The 9,915-nt window shown below is 43.8% G+C and overlaps 1 pseudogene; it reads left to right on the plus strand.

Annotated features, from left to right (window-relative positions):
• The first annotated feature begins 282 nt into the window (after window positions 1-282).
• On the plus strand, window positions 283-401 carry LOC111737037 (annotated as a pseudogene).
• The last annotated feature ends 9,514 nt before the right edge of the window (window positions 402-9,915 follow it).

The following is a 9,915-nucleotide window of genomic DNA, read 5'->3' on the forward strand; positions in this document are numbered from 1 at the left end:
CTTAGCCACTCTCCACGCTCCCGTCCACTCTGACTGGACTCGATTCAGAATTGAAGACACACATTGGCATGATTTCTTGACCTGTCAGGACCCACATCTTAGTATCATTCATTCATTCACCGAATATTTATTGAACACCTACTGTGCATGGCCCTATTCTGTATCAGACCCCTGGCCTCATTAAGCTTACAGTCTAGCCGGGGGAGAGAAAGTAGAGAAATAGCAAGTGACAAGTCATAATACATAAGTAAATTATGTAGTGTACTGAGTGAAAGGTTATAAGTCTACAGCCATGCATCCCTGAACACGCCCGATCTTGTCTGATCTTGGAAGCTAAGCAGGGTCGGACTTGGTTAGTACTTGGATGGGAGACCACCTAGGAAGACCAGGTGCTGGAGGCGTAAAAAAAAAAAAAAAAAAAAAAAGTGCTGGGGATGGGGGCGGGGAGTGCCAGGTAAGGGGGATTAGGAGGAGGTGGAGAAGCGGTTGAGGTATTAAACAGATCACTCAGGGGCGGTCTCACTGAAGAAAGGCTGGAGGAAGGAATGGACTGAGAGCCACATGGGTGAATGAGGGGTGTTCCGGGCATAGGGACCATCAAGTGCAAAGCCCTAAGGGAGGAGCTTTAGAATCCAGGAAGTTTGGGTTCCACTCTCTAATTCTCTACTTTCTTTCTATGTGAGCTTGGGAAACTTAATTAACCTCTCTGAGCTTCAGTTTCCTTATCTGGGAAATGATGATAAAAATGAGATCGTACCCATAAAGCAGCCTGGAACAGAGCTGATACTCACTAACTGTTGTTCTGCGCAGGCCCTGCCGGATCCCTGAGATTTGGGGAATAGCTGCAGGAAAATCTAAGGTCGCAGAGGTCAGTAGAGTGAGACAATTAAAAGCGTGGGCTCCAGCTCCGTCATTAGTAGTCCTGTGACCTTGGGCTAGTTTATGTAACCTCAGTTTCTTCCATTTACCGTGGGATAATAATAGCAACAACATCAGAGCCGTCATTGTGAGGGACAAATGAGAGGCTCCTGGAACGGGCTCAGGAGGTGGGCTTGGCTCTGAAGAAGCACTCGATGAATGGCAGCTATTTTTTTGGCTGAAGCCATGGGGAGAGAGGCTTTCTTTTCTCAGTAGGATTGCTAAACTGGTAGAATGTGAGCCGGGAACTGCTGGGGGCCATCCGTGGGAGGTCCTGCCTGCAAAGGAAACCAACCCAAAGGAGGCAGGGCAGCCGCGTGTACAGCAAAGGACTCCTGATGACCTTTCTGATGGCCTTTTTTTTTTTTTAAATGTAACTTAAAAAAAAAATAACATTAGAAACTTATAACAGTGGAGTCGCACCATACACACAACTAACTTAAGCAAATTCAACTCTATGAGGAAGTGAGTGCAGGTAGGAGCTGCCATCTGCAAAGGTGAGGACTGAATTTGTTCTTTGGCGGCTTCCGTAGCAGAAGGAGGCACAAACCCAGCCCCTCTCACGAGTCCCCTGCAGCAATGGTTCCCAACCATCTCCATGTTTAGCACCAGATGCCCTTTAAAAACCTCCAAAAACATCTCACCAACCTGCATGAGAACCTGTTGTTTGAGAATAAGCATAATAACAAAAAGCCACTATGAATTATTCTTGGCTTTCAAAGGAATTTACATTTTTTTTTTCGTTGCACTAGCTCCGAAAATCTGTCATCTATGTGTAGGAGGTATTGTTTATTCATCCTGCGGACAATTTGGCTGCACTTTGGGAGTGCCGGCCCTCGCTATGGCTCCGGAGCCCAAACCCCCAGACTTCTGCTGTCCCTGGGTCACAACGGAGCAGTTCTCACTCTGCTGCCTGCAGCCCACGGAGTGGGTCTGTCGCTCCCTCCTAAAGGCCACACGCTGATCCTGAAAGGCCACACTCCTCCACTGAGTCTCAAGAACAAGTAGCGCCACGTACATCCATCGATTTCCAACTCCATGCATGACTAAGTGCCACTTTCTAGGAAACTACTAAGTGAGTTACGACAATTTACTAGTCATAACTAAAATTAGTATGTTACTAGGGTTTACCACGAACTCAGCTGCAGCGTTCTTGGGAAGTCTGGCTCCCACTCTACGTTTGCCAACACTGTAACACTCCCACCGCACAACTCAGAAAGTGGGAACTAGTGATATACACTGGATGAAGGGTCTTTGGCTCGCCTAAATGAGCCAAAGGTCAAAAGAACTTGAGAGCCACAGTTCTAGGCTCTGGAGATTCAGAAACCTCCTCTCTGGGCTGCTTGAGTCCCCCCCTCCCCTCCACTGCCCACCCCATTTCAATAGCCCTGACATTTCTAGCCACCCCTACGTCAATCCTGACTCTGCACATTTAAACCACAATGAGTTACCCACACAACAGACTTTAAATAACTGGTATTCATAAATGAGATTAAAATTCCAGTTCTGACCTCCAAATGTCTAAGAACTCCTTCACGCACTTAATAAATATTCATCAAGACTCAAATATATTAGGCATATGTTAGTTTCAGAACATACAGTGGTAATCAAGTCATGTTCCCTGCCTGCATTAAGCTTCCAGTCTGGTGTCAGAAAAAGACATGACACAAGTGTGCAGAGAAGCCATTATACAATTCGAAGTGCTTAAAAAGCTAAATGAGGTATCAACGTGAAGACCAGGAGGGGAGGCCCTTGTTAAACACCATGGTTAAGGAGGGTGTATCAGCCAGGGTTCTGTGGCTGCAAGCAACAGAAAATGATGCCGGAAATGGGTGCGAGAGATGTGGAGTCGCTCATAGGAGCAATGGAAAAACCGGAAAAGGCACAGGAAGGACAGAAACCAGGGAAATTCTAGAGGCCTAGGGAGCAAGAAGAAGTATCTTATACGTCTGACATACAGGATGCATCAGGGCCAACCGTTTTCCATCCCTGGTTCATTTGGGACAAGGGACTCTCCCTTGCTGAAGAAGTGGGGAGAAGGGCAGGGCACCTTGACTGACAGTTACCCCAAGGCTACATGGAATGGGAAGAAATAGGGGTTCTGTGGCAGATCCCATTGGCTGGCCAAACCAATATGCATTATCACCTCCTTCTCTTCTGCCTACTTTCATTGTCAAGGACAATACAAACTATATCCTTGCCTTCCCAGCCTCCCTTTCAGCAAGAGGTTGCCACATGATACAGGTCTGGCTGGATAAGCTACTGGGGGTGGGGGTGGGTGGTTCTGGAAAAACCTTTGTTTTTGAATAAAAGGGACAGATGTTGCCAGTACCACCACTTCCCACCACTTCCTGTTTGGAACATGGATATAAAGGCTAGAATGACAACCATTAGCCTTCTTATGACCATGAGAAAAAGCCTCAGGGAATCGGCAGAGATAGTCTTCTGGACATTGCTGGTGTGGCTGAACACTCTGGAATCACTTGAGATTTTGTTTTGTGAGAGATATAAAACTCTATTCTTTTTAAGCCACTGTTTGTCAGGTTTTCTCTTGTTACTTGCAGCCAATCATTTTTTAGTTACTTGTGGTCAATTGCATTATTGTTCCCAATTATTTTCTCCCTTTCCTGTAACAAGATTCTACATCCCTATCTATTGCTATGTGAACTCCCAGAGGCGATGTGGCCTTTCCCATCCCTGACAGGCTGGAACACGTGACTTGTTTCGGCAAATGGAATATCAACAAATATGACTCACATTCAGATCCTAAGTCTAAACCAAAAGCTTCAAGAGAGATAGTGCAATGCAGTTCTGTGACCTGCCATTCTCCAACAGCCATAAGGGCAACTTGTCCCAAGTAGGGGCTGCTTCAACCTGTGTCCCAGAATAAAAGATGCATAAAGCAGAGCTGCAGTAGATGAAATGTAACACACGTGAAATAAATGTTTGTTGTAAGCCACTAAACTTGGAGTTGTTTGTTACTGCTGCAAAGCTGACCGATACACACAAATTGATGCTGTTTAAAAAACAAATGATATGGATGTTGGGTAGGTAAAATTAATGAGTATTGACCCTTGAAAGTATTGAGAAAGTAACAATAAAGCTGAAATATAAACCCTGAAAAATAATCAGCCATGCAAAAAAATCAGGTGAAGCGTATTCCAGCTCAGGGAACCACATGCTCAAAGATCTCAACTAGGAAAGCACTTGGCATTTTTAAGAAACTGCAAGAATATCAGCATGGCTGAACAAGGGTTCTTACATCTTACTCTATTCCCATTCTCTCTGTTCCCAATCCTTTAGCGTGGACTCATGTTTTTAGTGCCACCGTCATCTCTTTGGACTCGATGATTTGGACTCAGATTCACTGTCCCTGTCCATCCATCTCTCGAAGGATTCAGCTTGCCATCATCTCTGGCTCATCTCACTCTTAGCTATTTGAGGTGTTCTACTTGCCTATTCCAGCTTTGACCTCAGGAATCAAAGACCAGCCTGGACCCAGCCTGGACCTCTTAGAAACCAGACATCAGACAATGGTTTTCTCCCATTCTCACTAACCAGGTTCATTTTGTGGGGCTCCAATTCAACACCGGGGAAGCAGAAATCCCTCAGTCTCCCTTAACTGGTGGCTATACACAGCTTGTTAAGCTTAATTAAGGAGGCTTTATCAACTCATTTCTGATGCCTTGGTGGAAAGATGAATTCTGCATGCAGGTTGGGAGGACAGATGGGTAGGTGTGTCTTTGTGGTTCTCAGTGGTAAGTTGTATTCCTGGTGGGCACTCATTGGATACTTGGTTGAAAACCATCAAACTCCCAAGCTTATTAAACCACATGATGTATCTGGTCCTAAATTCTATGAAACAGACCCATTTTAAGATACCTGCCTGCACACAGGTCACATCATTGAGAACCTGCCTCCATCGCAGCCCTGGAACCCATCCCAGGGCCTTTCCATTACTCAGGAGACTTCTCAGTCCTTTATTGATCCCCTGTTTTGGCCTCTAAAAGAGTTGCATCTTTACAATAAATCCTGTCTTGCTCGGGGTAGCCTGAGTGGATCTCTGTCCCTTACAACTCAGGACATTCAGGCCTGCTCACAATTTTGGCCATAGCTGTGTTATCTGGTAGACACCATAGGATGGTTATCTAGAGAAGGGCTGCCTGCCCAACCCAAGCCGATCCTTTGGGAAAAGGTTTGGAGTCAAAGTGAGCCTGTGTAGGAAGGAGCTGAGGAAGAACCAGGAAGTGGAGAAATTGAAGCATGAAGTTGGAGGCTGCCTGAGAGATGGGAGAGGAAGTTGGCTTTTCTAGAAGTCACAAGCGGGAGTCCCTGGGGGTCAACCAGCAGGATTAACCAGCGGGATTAATTCCTCGACCTACTTTCCAATCCTTTTTGCCTTGCAAACAAACATATTTGGTTGGGCTGGAACCATGATTTTTAAAAACTTGAGTGTAAATATTTGGGGGCAAGAATGTACTTTTTGGTTTGCCATCGTCCCCACCACTCCTTATTGTCATACATCCAATAGCTTCCCTCACTTAGCCACACTACCCAGCTGGCTTCAGTACCCAATTCAGTTTGTCATCTGTGCTTTTTGTAACAAACGGGTAAGAAAGGGTTAGAAGGGATCTATCATTCAGTTCAACCTGACCTCACACTTGAAATGTTTCTACCAGAGGCCCACCTGAATTAGCTTTATTAGCATCTCTTTGTCGTTTTAATGCATCTAATGTGCAGACCTGTGCTGAAAGTACAAGGAGCATCTCATGTTGATTTGGACTTGACTGAGAGATGGAGAATTAACACCTCTCACCAGCTGCCAAAGCTCGAGGAGGAAAATAACCTCAAGAATTTCCTTTGGAGGGAAAGACGGTTCTCAGTGGGATCATTTCTGTTTCTGCGACCATCTAACTTCTTATGGGAGGAACAGCCAAAAACGTCTCTAAACTAGAAGAGGGGGAAAAGAAAATGCACTTGGGATGGCCAGGATGGGGCAGATTGGTCCCAGGGCAGTCCTGAGGGTGGGGCGCTCTGTGTCCAGGCCTCGTAAGAGACACTCCTGCTGCTGTCCCCAGCTCAGCTGAACTTTCGACCCCATTGTCCCCTCTAATTACTGGATTAACCAGCAGGATTAATTCCTCGACCTACTTTCCAATCCTTTTTGCTGCCACAGAGCGATAAGGCCTCACTGCGCTTCTCTCTGTCATTTTAATGCAGCAGAATTCGTTGAGAATTTACATGCAAACTTGCATTTGAACCAAAGGAGCATCTATCTCATCTTTGAACTGAAGAAAGAGGCTCAGGATTGCTCCTTTTCAGCTGATTCTAACATTCAGTTTCTCTAAAGTTACTCAAAAAGAGCCATCACACATGAAAAAAATCCTTTACTTTGAGAACAATGTGATATAGAAATAAAAACAAAATATTTTATATCTACTAAACCAGCATAAAGTGTAAACTGATAATTCCAAATGCTGGTGAGGTTTTAAGAAGCCTGTATGTTCACCAGTGGCTGGCTGGCACAATTTTATAGTACAACAATATAGATCAGGGGCCATTAAAAACATTGCTCTCCATTGATCCGGTAACCTCATTCCTGGGAAGTTATCCAAAGGAAATGGTTCAAAAGAAGGAAAAAGCTGTATACATAGAGACCTACCCTGTAGCATAGAGACAGAGGTAGCAAAATGACCTGTAGGCTAGCAAATCCATGGGCCCACTTCAGCCTGAGGCCTGTTTTTATATGGCCAACAAGCTAAGAATTAATTTTTTTAAAAGCATTCTTGACAAATTGTAAAAACAAACAAACAAAGGATATGTGAAGTTTGCTGAACCTGGAGTAAGAGAAAACTGGATGAAGACTATAAAACAACATAGGGAAATGTTTACAATAAATTAAGCTTTGCAGAATATAGTGCACACAGACAGGCAAAGAAGGCAGAAAATTAAATCTGGAGTTTGGGAGTAATTTGAAAGGATTTACTTTTCTTAAAAACTCCTTCTTATCGAAAACAACCCAGATACTCATGGGTAGGGAGTTTATTGTGTAAGTGCTGTAACCCTATGAGGGAGTACTATGCAGCCATTAAAAATAGTGTTGTAGGTCTGTATTTACGGAGTTGGAAAGATGCTCATGACATATCATTACGTGAAAAGACACATTATTAAACAACGTGCACAGTGTGATCTCGTTTATATAAGTTGAATACGGATTCATGTCTGTGTATATGCATGGAGAACAATCTGGAAGGCTAGACACCAAGTATATTTATAGCAGTTATCTCCGATAACTGATGGGATTTGAGGTGAGTTTTATTTTCTTTTTACTATTTGAAGGTTTATGGGTTTGTTTGGTTTTTTGCAAGGCCCATTTGTTATTTTCAGAATTAGAAACGAAGCATGTTCACAAAAACTTTTAAATGTTGTTAAAATGTTTTTACGCTGTGGAAGAAAAATTTAACACTTACAATGCAGCCGAGGTCCTGAGAATCTGAGCAGAACCGTCTCTCTCAGCTGCTGGCCTGCCTTGTCTCAAGGCCTTCACCTTAAATGCTGCTCTGTCTAGCCTGGAGTGCTCAGATGCAAGTCTGAGATTAGGCAGAAAACAGTGAGGCACATGCTTTGAGTTTAAAATTAAGGTGATATCAAAAAACTCAGTAATCGCGATCAATATTTTAATGCCACATGGGGGGGAAGGGAAAAAAAAAACAAAAATAAAAACAAACAAATACGAAAAGGAAACAAACAAATCAAAATTAATGGTAAAAATAAAGACAGGCCTCAGAATGGCCTGACATTGCACTGTTACTGACTCTGTCTTTATTTAAAATGTTAATATTTTGTTCATCACGGATTTTTTGGCATTAATTTTCATTTCTAAAAAATATGTATAATACAATATTACGTCTCACGATACTGAGTTTTTGGCACCCCCTAAATACACTAAAAAGCATTGAATTGTACACTTTCAAAAGACCTTTATAATATAAAATTATACCTCAATGATGCTCTTTAAAAACTTTATTTGTGGCTACTGAAATTTGAATTGTATGTGATTTTCATGTATCACGAAATGTAGATTCCTTCTTCTGATTTTCTCCCAACCTCTTATAGAGATATAAAACTGTGTAAAACAGGTGGCAGTCTGATTTGGCCCATGGGCCATAATTTGCTGACTCCTGAGTTAAAACACGGGAGATGCTTGCACAGAACCAGACAAGCGAGAGTTTAAGGTTTAACGGAGTCAACTCGCCTCTTCCAACCGAAAACAGGCCAAAATCTACCACATGGGAGATGCTGAGGCAACGTGGGCTACATGCCTGGGACAGAAGTCTCCGTTTGGGGTGTCAATATTTAGCTTCTCCAGAGGCTGTGGGATCAGACTGGACCAGTACTTCTGTTCCAGCACTCTTTGGTCTCTTTCGGCCATCAACAGTCCCCACTTTTCGCTCATATTTCTCAGCTGAGTTTTCTAATGACTGTAGCAGCCCCCGCCACCTAGCAGCTTATCTGCTTCATTACTGCGTGACAGGGCTGTAAAGCTGCAGATAACCCTGGCTCTCTGGGCGGGAGGGCCTCTGCCTTATCAGACACCAGTTGCAATAATTAACTATGTGGGGAAATAAAAACAAATATTGGACAGCGAATGCCTCCTATGTGACCAAAAGCTCCTGACTCAACAAAGCCTGTGGTCTCTGCTGTTTCCTTATCACTCTGACTATACTCACTACAGTTTTCCTGAAATTTTGAAATTTCTGCCATTCGAGTTCCTGTTTCACAGACCTGTTCCCTGCTGGAAGCAAACCCCCACATCTTAACTTCCCAGTTTTCATTCACTCTCGCTGTTAAAAACCTTTTCCTCCTTCTTCCCCTCCCAAGTCTTCATGCCCCCAATTCTTCCACTTCAATCTGCCATGTCAGAACATTAGTTAACAGAATGCAGTTTTGTTTGGCCTAGCAATATGCCAGCCTCCGAGATTGTACCATGGTGTGTCTAAGCTAATCTGGCCATGTGACCCAGTTTTGGCAAATGAGACCTTAGCAGAAGACTTGCTTTCTTGACAAATGAGGATATAGTTGGTTTTGCCTCTGCCATAATCTTTCTGCCTTAAATTAGGAAAATGATGGCTGGAGCTGTGGCAGCCACCATGTGATCATGAGCAAATAGTCAAAAGATTCTCATAGACAGTAGTCATGACATGACTGAGCCACTCAACCAACAGCATAATTTTTGTTTAATGAAAAAAATAAACCCTTATGTGTTTAGCCACTGTAATGGTTTTGATTATAGACAGCGCCACAGGTAATCCTGACTGGTTGAGTGGGGTCAATCATAGGTGGGCTTCCATTCAGAGCCGAGAGCACCAAACCGAAGCACCAAGTCATGGTGTCTGGGGTCTAGAGCTGGGTTACCAGGCAGGCTCAGCAACTCAGGTCCTGGAAGTGAGACCAGGACTGGGACACAGGATTGCTGAGCCCTCTTCCCGAAGCCAGAAACATGGCGGCAGATTAGATAAAAGAGGAGGCAGTGTCTCCATCCAACCTGGCATGCTGGCCAGAAGGATGGGTCTCCCATAGGGACAAGAAGGGCTCAACCCCCCTGACACCTGACTGAATCTGGGCTTCTCACTCTACTACATGCTCTGGCATCTTGAGATCTTATTTTTATAATCTTCTCCCTTTGTTCACTTGCTGCTCAGAATAAGGTAGAAAGCTGATAGGGTAGCAGCCTTAAAACTCCAAGGGGCTGTAGCCCCATCTCTCTCCACTCCCCTGGTACCTTATCCCCTAACCCCCACGCATAAACATTCGCTGAGCGAGTAGTTGAATGCATGAATGAGCAGGTCCGGCAGATTCCATTCCTTTACTATCTGTACTAATTCATAATAAATTCTATTTGACTTTGGAAAGCATTATGTAATTTGAATTCTGTAAATTTGCCTTCCTAATTATGTTCTTCTTTGGCTAACACAGAAATTACTTTGCCCGGATTGA

The sequence above is a fragment of the Pteropus vampyrus genome, unplaced genomic scaffold (assembly GCF_000151845.1).
Source record: "Pteropus vampyrus isolate Shadow unplaced genomic scaffold, Pvam_2.0 Scaffold23, whole genome shotgun sequence".
In the NCBI taxonomy this organism is placed as follows: Eukaryota; Metazoa; Chordata; class Mammalia; order Chiroptera; family Pteropodidae; genus Pteropus; species Pteropus vampyrus.